This window comes from Carcharhinus amblyrhynchos, chromosome 9 (genome assembly GCF_965287045.1).
Source record: "Carcharhinus amblyrhynchos chromosome 9, sCarAmb.v2.hapA, whole genome shotgun sequence".
NCBI lineage: Eukaryota > Metazoa > Chordata > Chondrichthyes > Carcharhiniformes > Carcharhinidae > Carcharhinus > Carcharhinus amblyrhynchos.
The window spans coordinates 10,330,933-10,343,564 of record NC_137332.1 but is presented as its reverse complement, the minus strand read 5'-3'; the positions used below and the strand labels follow the sequence as shown (position 1 = coordinate 10,343,564).

Here is a 12,632-nt window from a genome sequence, read left to right as displayed (position 1 = left end):
GTGTAAGGTAAGAAGCTGCCAAAAGTTTCAGCAAATGAGGCTTTAATAAATCAAAATGTGGCAGGGGTGGGGATGGGGATTGGGGGGGGGATGGGGTATGTGGAGGAGGGGAGAACATGAGAGGAATTGTAAATGCCTCCAGCATCACTGGACAATGGAGTTTCTGCTTTGTTTGGCTCCAGGTTGTATGAGGTCGTGTAATTTCACATCTGCTTTCGATTAACGCAAATCTGCAGCAACTCACCAGAACGCTCCATCCCCACCTCCAACCAGAAACTCTACTAAAGTTAAATAGGGTCAATTCCCAAAAAAAACATGCCTCTTGCAAACACTCTTGCTGTCGTTGCTGATGTTAACACTCCCAATTATTTATGGTGGGCAGTGGGAGGAGGTGGGTGTGGAGTACAAACTTCGCCGCTATTTACGTTGGCTGAGTGACACCTCACAACGCCAGGGACCCGGTTTCAATTCCACTGCCTATATGGAGTTTGCACATTCTCCCCATGTCTGCGTGGGTTCCCTCTGGTTTCCACCCACACTCCAAAGGTGAGCAGGATTGGCTATGCTAAATTGCCGCTTTGTGTCATGGGGACTGGTTAGGATAAGTACGTGGGGTTACAGGGATAGCGCCTGGGTGAGATTGTTGTCTGTGCTGGCTCGATGGGCTGAATGGCCTCTTTCTGCACTGCAGGAATTCCAACTATTGTACCCCATGTAAATTAAGGAGCTGATGGATTGTCGTAAAGCCATAACCCCAATTGGTTCGCTAGATGTCCCAGAGAGAAGGAAATCTGCTGTCCTTACCTAATCTGGTCAACAAGTGACTTAAGTCTCACTGGGGTGGCTCTGCTATCTCCACACACACTGCTGCAGTTCAGGAAGGCAGCACCTCACCATGTTCACAAGGGTAACTGGGGATTGTCAGTAACTGCTGAGGAAGCACGTGTCCTAAAATGAGTATAAAGAAATAGTACTACGATAATGCAAAGTATTTTGAGATGTGACATGCTACGATATAAATATGAGTATTGTTCACTAGGGAATGTTTCAATGGCTGTATGTACAGATGGAGTTGTGATGATTTCCATCCCTGTACCTCCTCGTGACATTGTCATAGGTCTGGCTCCACACTATTCTTGAAATCATAACTGAGAAAGTTGGGAAGGGATTTTCACAATTAGAATCCCTACAGTGCAGAAGAGGCCATTTGGCCCATCGAGCCTGCACCGACTCCCTGGCAAAGTATCTTACCCAGGCCCTCTCACCCATCCTTTCCCTGCATCCCTACATCCCTACCATGGCTAATCCACCTAACCCACCCATCTTGGACATTAATGGAACAATTAAATGCCCCTAATTGGTGAATGGTTGTGTCATATTTCATATATTTTATTGACCCCCACATCTGCTCCCTCACTAAGATCATCCACTGCCACCTCTGTAATATTAGCTGTGTCTACTCCTTCCTCAGCCTTGCTGCTCCTGAACCCTCGATTCCTGGCTGTGTTATCTCCAGACTCGGCCATTCCAATGAACTCATGGCCAGCCTCCCACATTCCGCCTTGTGTAAATCCTGAACGCATCCATGCACTAAATCACCCTGAATCCCAGTTATCCTCCCTCCTCCCACACCTCCATGCCTCTGGACCATTTTGGTTCCCATCCCAGCAATACCGTGATTTTAATATTAACATCCTTGTGCTTAAATTCTTCCATGGCTTTACTGCTCTCCTATCTCTGCAATCTCCTTCAACCCCACAACTTTGTGCTCCTCCAACTCTGGTCTTCTGTATGGCTCCATCACTCCACCATTGGCAGCAAGGCCTTCGACTGCCAGTTCTAACACCATGGGACCTGATAACAAATCCGGGAAGTGGCTTTCAGCATTTTACCATGCTCAACGTGCTATAGAAATGCAGGTTGCTATTGCTGAATAAATTGCTGAATTTTTCTGTTGTTGTTGCCGAGTTTTGTTTCGAATTAAACAAAAGCATGGCAGACAACAGTTTTGTGGCACATTCCCCATGGCAACACCTCACCCAATCAGAGTTAACTTGCCACCAATCAGCAGCCTTTTCTCAAGCAGGATAAATTGTTGCTCCCTTTGAAATTTGGCATTCTTGCATCTGTCCTGATGAATGCAAGATTAAAAACTTTAGCAGCATGTCTCCATTTTTAGCAATGCTCAATTACTGTACTACCAAGTGACAGGTTGATATTGCTGCATTAACTTAGGTAAGAGTGTCTCCATTTATACACCCGGTGTCAAAACAGCAGACAGCACATAGTTGAGTGAGCTACTAATGTTGCCCACTGCCGTTTCACTATTGGTATGAAAGGAAACCTTTGCCAAAAACTGACAATGTCATTGCACTCAGCAACCAGAGGAATTCGAATGCATTACGTTAGATATTCAGAAATAACACAGATATTGCAAACAAATGAACTTTAAGGACTGTAGCCTAGAAACAGTTCATAGTGATACCAGTGGACCAGCATGTTGACCCGTTGCTATGACATTTCTTTGCCTGCTATTTTAACACAGATGTTTATCTATTTTAGATGGGCTAACTGTTTACTGACACATGTAAGATCTGTACACTTGCTTCCTCGTGTTTAGAAGTCTATTGGGAACTCGGGTGTATCTTAAGCATGAAAAGACAGTGCTCGCCAGATCCCTTGATATCTTCCGTGTCCACCACAATGGATTGGTACTATTCTAGATCAACGGGGCAAATTAGAGGCATAGAGGTTGCTCAGCCCCAGAGAGCAGCAAAAGTTATCTAGTTTTCCCTCTACCATCCTTCTAGTCATGTGATAAGGGAAGGTAATGGTGCAGTGGTATTGTCACTGAACTAGTAATCCAAAGGGCAAGATCTGGGGAACTAGGTTCAAATCCCACCATGGCAGATGGTGAAATCTGAATTCAATAAAAATTTGGAAGTAAAAGTCTAATGATAACCGTGAAACCATTGTCATAAATGTCTGATTCACGATTTGATTCATTATTGTCACGTATATTAATATACAGTGTTGCTGTATATTAATCTTGTGAATGTTCTCCTTTACGCTTCCTGAAGTTGACGACAATCTCCTTTGTTTTGTTGACATTGAGGCAGAGAGTATTGTTGCTGAACCAGTTCATCAGATTCTTGTCTCATTCCTGTACTTTGTCTTGTCATTGTTTGAGATCCAACCGACTATGGTGGTGTCGTCAGACAACTTGTAAATTGAATTGGGGGGGTGGAATTTGGCCACTCAGTCATAGGTGTATAAGGAGTACAGTAGGGGGCTGAGAACACAGCCTTGTGGGGCACCGCTGTTGAGGATGATCATGAGGAGGTGTTGTTGCCTATACTTACTGATTCTGGGCTATGAGTTAGGAAGTTCAGAGTCCAGTTGCAGAGTGAGGTCCTAGCCACGGAGTTTGGAGATGAGTTTCGTGGGAATAATAGTGTTGAAGGTTGAGCTGTAGTCAATAAATAGGAGTCTGACATAGATATCCTTGATAAATGTCCTGAACAGTTCTAGCCTACAAATGTGACTCCAGATCCACAATAAATTGGTTGAAACTCAAATGCCTTCTGAAATGGAGGGCAGTTAGGGAGGGGCAATAAATGCTGTGCCCAGCCAGCAAAATTCACTGAGCAAATGTATACAAAAATATATAATGATAATGGAACTGTTGACAAAATGGGTCTATGAATCTCACTCAGTCTCTAACAGACATTGCACAAGGAAGATGATGGAGACGGGGAGCTTTGAGAACTATGTGGAAAGTGACATCTTGATTTGATTTTGATTTGGATTTGATTTATTATCACGTATTAGTATACTATGAAAAGTATTGTTTCTTGCTCGCTATACGGACAAAGCATAGCGTTCATAGAGAAGGAAAGGAGAGTGCAGAATATAGTGTCACAGTCATAGCTAGGGTGTAGAGAAACATCAACTTAATGCAAGGAAGGTCCATTCAAAAGTCTGGTGGCAGCAGGAAAGAAACAGTTCTTGAGTTGGTTGGCACGTGATCTGACGTTTGCATCTTTTTCCTGAAAGAAGGTGAAGGAAGAGAGAACGTCTGGGGTGCGTGGGGTCTTCAATTATGCCGGCTGCTTTGTCGGGGCAGCGGGAAGTGTAGACAGAGTCACTGGATGGGAGGTTGGCTTGTGTGGCGGAATGGGCTACATCTTTCTCCCACGCACACTACATCCAGCACGAGGCATAGTTCAGTTACCTTCAACGCTCCTTCAGATTTTCACCTCCATTGACTGTTTCTCCTTGTGAAGGTAGGTCTCACGGACAGCACTGCCTTCTCCATCTCACATACAGCAAGGAGGCAGTGGCAGTCCTGACTTCACCCCAACTTGAATGAGGATCAAACCCAACGCTGATGCTGCCAATCTGATCCACATCTGCTGTGTAGCCAACTGATCCAACTGAGCCCCCACACCCCCAAGGAGTCAGAGTTGCTTTGGCAACATGCAGTTCTGCGTCCATGTCTTGGAGCGATGGAAGTGATGTAGAGACTCCAATACACTTTCCATCACATAGCTGACCAGAAATCTCTCCCACTCTTACCCTCTGCCATTGGCGTATGTTACAAGGAGTTGGAAGTTCCCACTTATCCTTTTTGGCCACATTATGAACACGGAGCTTCTGTCTCAGAGGCAGAGACACTATCCATTGCATCACAAGACCTCCTTTCCCACTGACTGCTAGAGAAACAAAGATCAGAAGATGTGCTTAACTGGCTGTTGAGTCACTTTCACCCATCTTATAGGAGCTGCCAACGGCAAGGCTTTCCTCCAAAACCGTGGAAACATCTGCAATTGATTTATCTTTAATTTAAATCCAGTCAACAGTTCCCCGAGGCCACTGGATGTTGATATTTGGCCCATCTAAAAGATAAAAACTCATCACTGCAACTGAGAGAAATTGCCTCCAATGGTTCATTGAGAATTCCACCATCAATCCATGGCACCATCACCAAGGCCGAACAAGGTGGAACTTGGGCTAACATCACAAAATCGAATAGCACAAAAGTGACCACTCAGCCCATTACACTCATGCCAGCTCTCTGAAAGAGCTGTCCAATAGACCCTTCTCTTTCTGCCCAGCTCTTTGACATTTTCCCTTTCAACTCTTTATCCAATTCCCTTCCGAAGGCTTCCACCCTTCTTTCAGACAGTCCTTTCCAGATTGTAGCATGTCTGATATTGGCATGTTGCAGTTCGCTCAGAGAGTATGAGTTGCTATGGTAACTTGTACTTTTACACGCATGTTGTAGTCTGGAGCTATGGATAGTGATAGGAGAGGCTCCAATTTCGTTTCCTTCATGTGGAAGGAACTTGGGATCTCTCCCATTTTATTGCCTGCCATCGGTGTGTGTTGGGAGGATTGACAAGTTGATACTGTTTAGCAATGTTGTAAAAATACATTCCTTGGCCATTTAATCCTGTTGTACGCCTCATACCCAGGGCTCCTGGCTCAAAGGCAAGATGTTACCCGCTGTACCTCAAGACCCACTCACAGCGCATGTAGCCTTTAATTTAGAAAGGGCAAAGTACTTGGAGGCAGTCCAGAGATGGTTCACTCGGTTGATCCCGGGTATGGAAGGATTTACTTATGAAAGTTTGTTTATTAGTCACAAGTAAAGCTTACATTAACACTGCAATGAAGTTACTGTGAATTAAGGACTGGTTCACTTGGTTGGGCCTGTGCTTATTGGAATTTAGAAGAATGAGAGACCGCCTGAGGAGTTGTGAGTGTATTGGGGTTGTGAGTGTATTGGGGTTGAGTGTACTGGGGTAGTGAGTGTATTGGGGCTGTGAGTGTATTGGAGTTGAGTGTATTGGGGCTGAGTGTATTGGAGTTGAGTGTATTGGGGTTGTGAGTGTATTGGGGCTGTGAGTGTATTAGGGTTGTGAGTGTAGTGGTGCTGTGAGTGTATTGGGGTTGTGAGTGTTTTGGGGTTGTGAGTGTTTTGGGGTTGTGAGTGTTTTGGGGTTGTGAGTGTTTTGGGGTTGTGAGTGTATTGGGGCTGTGAGTGTTTTGGGGTTGTGAGTGTACTGGGGTTGTAAGTGTTTTGGGGTTGTGAGTGTATTGGGGTTGTGAGCGTATTGGGGTTGTAAGTGTTTTGGGTTGTGAGTGTATTGGGGCTGTGAGTGTTTTGGAGCTGTGAGTGTTTTGGGGTTGTGAGTGTATTGGGGTTGTGAGCGTATTGGGGCTGTGAGTGTATTGGGGTTATGAGCGTATTGGGGCTGTGAGTGTTTTGGAGCTGTGAGTGTTTTGGAGCTGTGAGTGTTTTGGGGTTGTGAGTGTATTGGGGTTGTGATTATTTTGGGTTTGTGAGTGTATTGGGGTTGTGAGTGTTTTGGGTTTGTGAGTGTATTGGGGTTGTGAGTGTTTTGGGTTGTGAGTGTTTTGGGTTGTGAGTGTTTTGGGGTTGTGAGTGTTTTGGGGCTGTGAGTGTTTTGGGGCTGTGAGTGTTTTGGGGTTGTGAGTGTATTGGGGTTGTGATTATTTTGGGTTTGTGAGTGTATTGGGGTTGTGAGTGTTTTGGGTTGTGAGTGTATTGGGGTTGTGATTATTTTGGGTTTGTGAGTGTATTGGGGTTGTGAGTGTTTTGGGGTTGGGAGCGTATTGGGGTTGTGAGTGTTTTGGGTTGTGAGTGTATTGGGGTTGTGAGTGTTTTGGGGCTGTGAGTGTTTTGGGTTGTGAGTGTTTTGGGGTTGTGAGTGTTTTGGGTTGTGAGTGTATTGGGGTTGTGAGTGTTTTGAGTTGTGAGTGTATTGGGGTTGTGAGTGTTTTGGGGCTGTGAGTGTTTTGGGTTGTGAGTGTATTGGGGTTGTGAGTGTATTGGGGCTGTGAGTGTTTTGGGGTTGTGAGTGTTTTGGGTTGTGAGTGTTTTGGGGTTGTGAGTGTTTTGGAGTTGTGAATGTATTGGGGTTGTGAGTGTATTGGGGCTGTGAGTGTTTTGGGGTTGTGAGTGTATTGGGGTTGTGAGTGTAATGGGGTTGTGAGCGTATTGGGGCTGTGAGTGTTTTGGGGTTGTGAGTGTATTGGGGTTGTGAGTGTAATGGGGTTGTGAGCGTATTGGGGCTGTGAGTGTTTTGGGGCTGTGAGTGTTTTGAGGTTGTGAGTGTATTGGGGCTGTGGGTGTTTTGGGGTTGTGAGTGTTTTGGGGTTGTGAGTGTTTTGGGGTTGTGAGCGTAATGGGGTTGTGAGCGTATTGGGGTTGTGAGCGTTTTGGGGCTGTGAGTGTTTTGGGGTTGTGAGTGTTTTAGGTTGTGAGTGTATTGGGGTTGTGAGTGTATTGGGGCTGTGAGTGTTTTGGGGTTGTGAGTGTTTTGGGTTGTGAGTGTATTGGGGTTGTGAGCATATTGGGGCTGTGAGTGTATTGGGGCTGTGAGTGTTTTGGGGTTGTGAGCGTATTGGGGCTGTGAGCGTTTTGGGGTTGTGAGTGTTTTGGGGCTGTGAGTGTTTTGGGGTTGTGAGTGTTTTGGGGTTGTGAGTGTAATGGGGTTGTGAGCGTATTGGGGTTGTGAGTGTTTTGGGGCTGAGTGTTTTGCAGTTGTGAATGTTTTGGGGTTGTGAGTGTTTTGGGGTTGTGAGTGTATTGGGGCTGTGAGTGTATTGGGGCTGTGAGAGTATTGGGGCTGTGAGTGTATTGGGGCTGTGAGAGTATTGGGGCTGTGAGTGTTTTGGGGTTGTGAGTGTTTTGGGGTTGTGAGTGTATTGGGGCTGTGAGTGTATTGGGGCTGTGAGTGTATTGGGGCTGTGAGTGTTTTGGGGCTGTGAGTGTATTGGGGCTGTGAGAGTATTGGGGTTGTGAGTGTATTGGGGCTGTGAGTGTATTGGGGCTGTTAGTGTTTTGGGGTTGTGAGTGTTTTGGGGCTGAGTGTTTTGGGGCTGTGAGTGTTTTGGGGTTGTGAGTGTTTTGGGGCTGAGTGTTTTGGGGCTGTGAGTGTTTTGGGGTTGTGAGTGTATTGGGGCTGTGAGTGTTTTGGGGTTGTGAGTGTTTTGGGGTTGTGAGTGTTTTGGGGCTGTGAGTGTATTGGGGTTGTGAGTGTTTTGGGGCTGTGAGTGTTTTGGGGCTGTGAGTGTATTGGGGTTGATTGTACTGAAGCTGTGATTGTATTGGAGTGGTTATCCCTCCCTCTCTCCGCTGTTATTTAGGCAGCAGTAGGCTGTGTCTGTCCACACTGGCAGGAGCGGGTGGGGAAGTCAGAAAGTGCTGCGGGAAATCGATGAAAAGGCAACAGCTGAGCAAGCCATGTCCCGGATCGCATGGAATGCGGTAGACGGTGAGCGAACGGGACTTTTATGGAAACTTGCTACGGGGGGGTGGGGGGGAGACGTAATTTTACCCAAACGACATTGAGGGTGGTCAGTGGTTGAAGTCTACACAGCAGCTCCCAGCTCAGTGTAAAGAAATCCTTTGGATTATCCTCTCCTGTGCTGCCGAGAATCAAAACGCGTTTATATTGGAGAAGGTAAGTTCTCAATTTAAAATCAGATTGAAGAACAGAGGGAGAGAATGTGGATATCAATATCAGACTGTACAAGTGAAGGAATAAGTGAGTTTACAATTCTATCCACTCACATGTGGGTGAATCCTTCTGCTTCGAGTTATTTCTAGATTTAAAACAGAGTGAGGTTGGATTGAGTGGAGGGAAATCTCCTTGTGCCCCTCTCCCAGAATGTGTAATGTCCCCGAATATGGAGGAGGACAGCAGCTGTCGGTGTCAGCTCCCCCTGCCCTGTCTGTGTGTGTCCTTAGTTAAAGATCGGATCAGCTCACAGACTGCTTCTCCCACTCACTGTGTAGCCACCCCCACCCGAAGCAGCTAAACAAGAGTCCCCTTCCTAGGATCGCCTCTCTGCCCTGTGGCTAAGATCAGGGGTCAGATCAGCCCCAGATCAGGTGGGACGCCTGATCTTGTCAACTTGGATCTTGTGTGTCGCTCTTGTGGGGACCATGAACTGGATTCAATTTGAATTTGATGTTTTTGGTTTGGAGCAAGCAGTGAGATGGGCTCAGGGCTCGCTCTGTCCATTCTGTAACTTTGTGAAAGGAATAAATTAAAGTCCCATCCCAGCCTTTGCCTGATTCCTCCCCGCATCCCCCCCCCCCCCCCCCCAACCCCATACCCCTGCTCCCTCTTCAGAAGCTATTACTAGGGCATCGTGGCTTCAGTATTGCAGTCTGATCTTTAAGTATGTCATTTAATGGTGGCACAGTGATTACCGCTGCTGCCTCATGGCACCAGGGACGTGGGTTCGATTCCTGGCTCGGGTCACTGTCTGTGTGGAGTTTGCACATTCTCCTCATGTCTGCGTGGGTTTCCTCCGGGTGCTCCGGTTTCCTCCCACAGTCCAAAAGACGTACTGGTTAAGTGTATTAGCCATGCTAAATTCTCCTGCGGTATACCCGAACAGGCGCAGGAGTGTGTCAACTAGTGGATTTTCAAAGTAACTTCATTGCCGTGTTAATGGAAGCCTACTCATGACACTAATAAACAGACTTAGACTTCAGAGCTTAACCCTTGCTGCAACTCCAAACTCCTTTTTCATCACCCCAAACGCTTTTCACGAGACACATTAGATGACTGGGTTTATTGTACAAAGTGTCTGTGACCAGGCCGGTATTGACGTTCTCCCTGGGTGGGTGTGCAATGCAGAAGTGGGGCGGGAGGGGGACGGTGCGAGAAGGGGGTGGGAGAAACCTGCATTCAGATGGTGCCTACCACAACCCAAAGTGCTTTACAGTCAATCCGCTACTACTATTTAAATATATATGAAGTTCAGATGTCCAGCATCAGAAGTAAAAACAGGAAAAGCTGAATAAACTCGGCAGGTCTGACAGCATCTGTAGAAAAACAGAGTTAACCCTTCTGGCCCATAAGAATTATAAAAAAGCAATGTGGTTAACTGTTACAATGCCTCTCTGAAATGGCCTAACAAGCCACTCAGTTCAAGGGCAATTAGGGATGGGCAGAAATTGCTGATCCAGTCAGGGACACCCGCATCCCATGAATGAATAAAAAAAGGTAAAGAATTACATTGTTGGAATGGGGATGGAGAAGAGCAGAAGCTATTTTTTGATGTTTAGTCACTGTTGCAATGTACAGAATGTGGAGGTCCGATCTGCCACAAACAGCAATGATACAATGAGCAGATGATTTGCTATTAGTCATGCCGATGACCCGGGTTCAAATCCCGCCATGGGGCAGATGGTGGAATTTGAATTCAATAAAAAAATCTGGAATTAGGAATCTACTGATGACCATGAAACCATCGTCGATTGTTCAGAAAAACCCATCTGGTTCACCTTTTGGGAAGGAAATTTGACCTATATGTGATTCCGGAGCCACAGCAATATGGTTGACTCTCAACTGCCTTCCAAGGGCAACTAGCAAGGGGCAATAAATACTAGCCAGCAAGCGACACCCATGTCCCACAAATGAATAAAAGAAAACATCCACACATGTGACACAACAGAGCTTTGGTTTGATCCCACCTCCAACAACGTAAGCAGTCCACTAGTACCGCACTGGCATGCCAGCCTGAGTGATGCGTTCAAATCCCTGAAGTGGGAAGTGGATTCACAACCAACTAACCTAGAGGTGAGAATGCTACCATAGGATCGTTATAGTGCAGAAGGAGGCCATTTGGCCCATCATATCTGCACCGGCTCTCCAAAGAGCAAGTCACCCACTACCATTCCCCCATCCTCTTTGATTTTGATTTGATTGGACTTGATTTATTATTGTCCTATGTATTAACATACAGTGAAAAGTTTTTTTTTGCATGCTGTGCAGACAAAGCATACCATTCATAGAGAAGGAAAGAAGAGAGTGCAGAATGTAGTGTTACAGTCATAGCCAGGGTGCAGAGAAAGAGCAACTTAATGCTAGGTAAGTCCATTCAAAAGTCTGACAGTGGTAGGGAAGAAGCTGCTGTTGCATGAGTTGGTATGTGACCTCAGACTTTTGTACCTTTTTCCTGATGGAAGAAGGTGGAAGAGAGAATGTCCGGGGTGCATGGGGTCTTTGATTATGCTGGCTGTTTTTCCAAGATAGCAGGAAGTGTAGACAGTGTCAATGGATGGGAGGCTGGTTTGTGTGATGGACTGGGCTACATTCACAACCTTTTGTAGTTCCTTGTGGTCCTGGGCAGAGCAGGAGCCATATCAAGCTGTGATACAATAATGCACCTGTATAAGTTGCTGAGAGTCATAGTGGACATGCCAAATTTCCTTAGTCTTCTGAGAAAGTAAAGACGTTGGTGGGCTTTCTTCACTATAGTGTTAGCATGGGGGGACCTGGACAGGCTGTTGATGATCTGGACACCTGAAGCCCTCAACCCTTTGTACTTCATCCCTATAACCCTGCACATTCTTCCTTTTCAGATAATAATATAATACCCATGCAACCAAGCAACATGTGCAGAGAATATCTTGCAGAATCCAAGTGCAGATGAGGCAATTATCTCCAATTTAAAATCTTCCTGGAATATAATGCTATTTTTGGTTCTTGGATTTCTTGAGATGTGTTTTGACCTGAGAGACCAGATTGAAAATAAAATTCTTCATCATTTATTGAAAGCACTTCTGGGCCAAACCTCTTGCAAAATTCTTTAATTGATAGTGCCTTTTTTTTATTCATTCATGGGATACGGCCATCGTTGGCTGGGACAGCATTTACTGCTCTTCTCTAATTGCCCGAGGGTAGATTGAGAGTCAACCACATTGCTGTGGCTCCAGAGTTACATGTAGGCCAGACCAGGTAAGGGCAGCAGATTTCCTTCCCAAAAGGACATTTACAGCAACATTTATTCATCCCCTTGCCATCATAAGAGCGACTTGTCTTTACTTAGTGCCTTTAATAGGAATATACAAAATTGGCAGGCACTGAAAGGCCAGCTGGTCCATCCAACCTACCCCACACACTGTAGTTGCTGGGCCATCATAGCTGAACACTCTTTGGTAAGGGAGAGGAGGTTGTGGAATATGCACAAGAGTATAGATTGAAGGAGTGTTGAATTCTTGGAAAGTTCTGGGTGGCACAGTGGCACTGCTACCTCACAGTTCCAGGGACCCGGATTCCATTTGGGCCTCAGGTGACTGTGTGGAGCCTACATGTTCTCCCCATGTCTACATGGGTTTCTTCCAGGTGCTCCAGTTTCCTCTCACTGTCCAAAAATATGCAGGTTATGTGGTCTGGCTGTGGTAAATGCACAGGATTTCAGGGATAGGGAGGGTGGGCCTAGGTAAGAGGCTCTTTTGGAGAGTCCATGCAAACTTGGTGGGCCTCCTTCTGCACTACAGGGACTCTAAGGTTATGCGGGGCTGGAGGATGTTACAGGGTCAGGGAGGAAGGCCACAAACAAGATGAGATTTTTTTAAAATCAAGATATTGTTGGACTAGGAGCAATGCTGGTCAAGCAAGCACTGGGCTGATGGACAAATGAGGTCTGGTATGAGTTAGAATGTGGAGCAGCACAATGACACAGTGATGAACACTGCTGCCTTACAGCACCAGGGTTCAATTCCCAGCTTGGGTCACTGTCTGTGCAGAGTCTGCACATTCTCCCCATGTCTGCATGGGTTTCCTTCAGGTGCCCCGATT

General features: G+C 46.0%; 1 protein-coding gene across 7 annotated transcripts in view; it reads left to right on the top strand.

Moving 5' to 3' along the window:
- Positions 1-8,197: 8,197 nt before the first annotated feature.
- nexn (nexilin (F actin binding protein)) overlaps positions 8,198-12,632 on the top strand; it is a 65,998-nt gene continuing 61,563 nt past the window's right edge. For 5 of the 7 annotated variants that reach the window (XM_080195150.1, XM_080195149.1, XM_080195146.1 and 2 more), the window contains exon 1: positions 8,370-8,495. The gene's annotated coding sequence lies outside the window, so the exon portion shown is untranslated. Of the gene's footprint in view, positions 8,307-8,369; positions 8,496-12,632 lie in introns of those variants that run through there. The other 2 variants (XM_080195151.1, XM_080195145.1) reach the window with 1 other exon arrangement.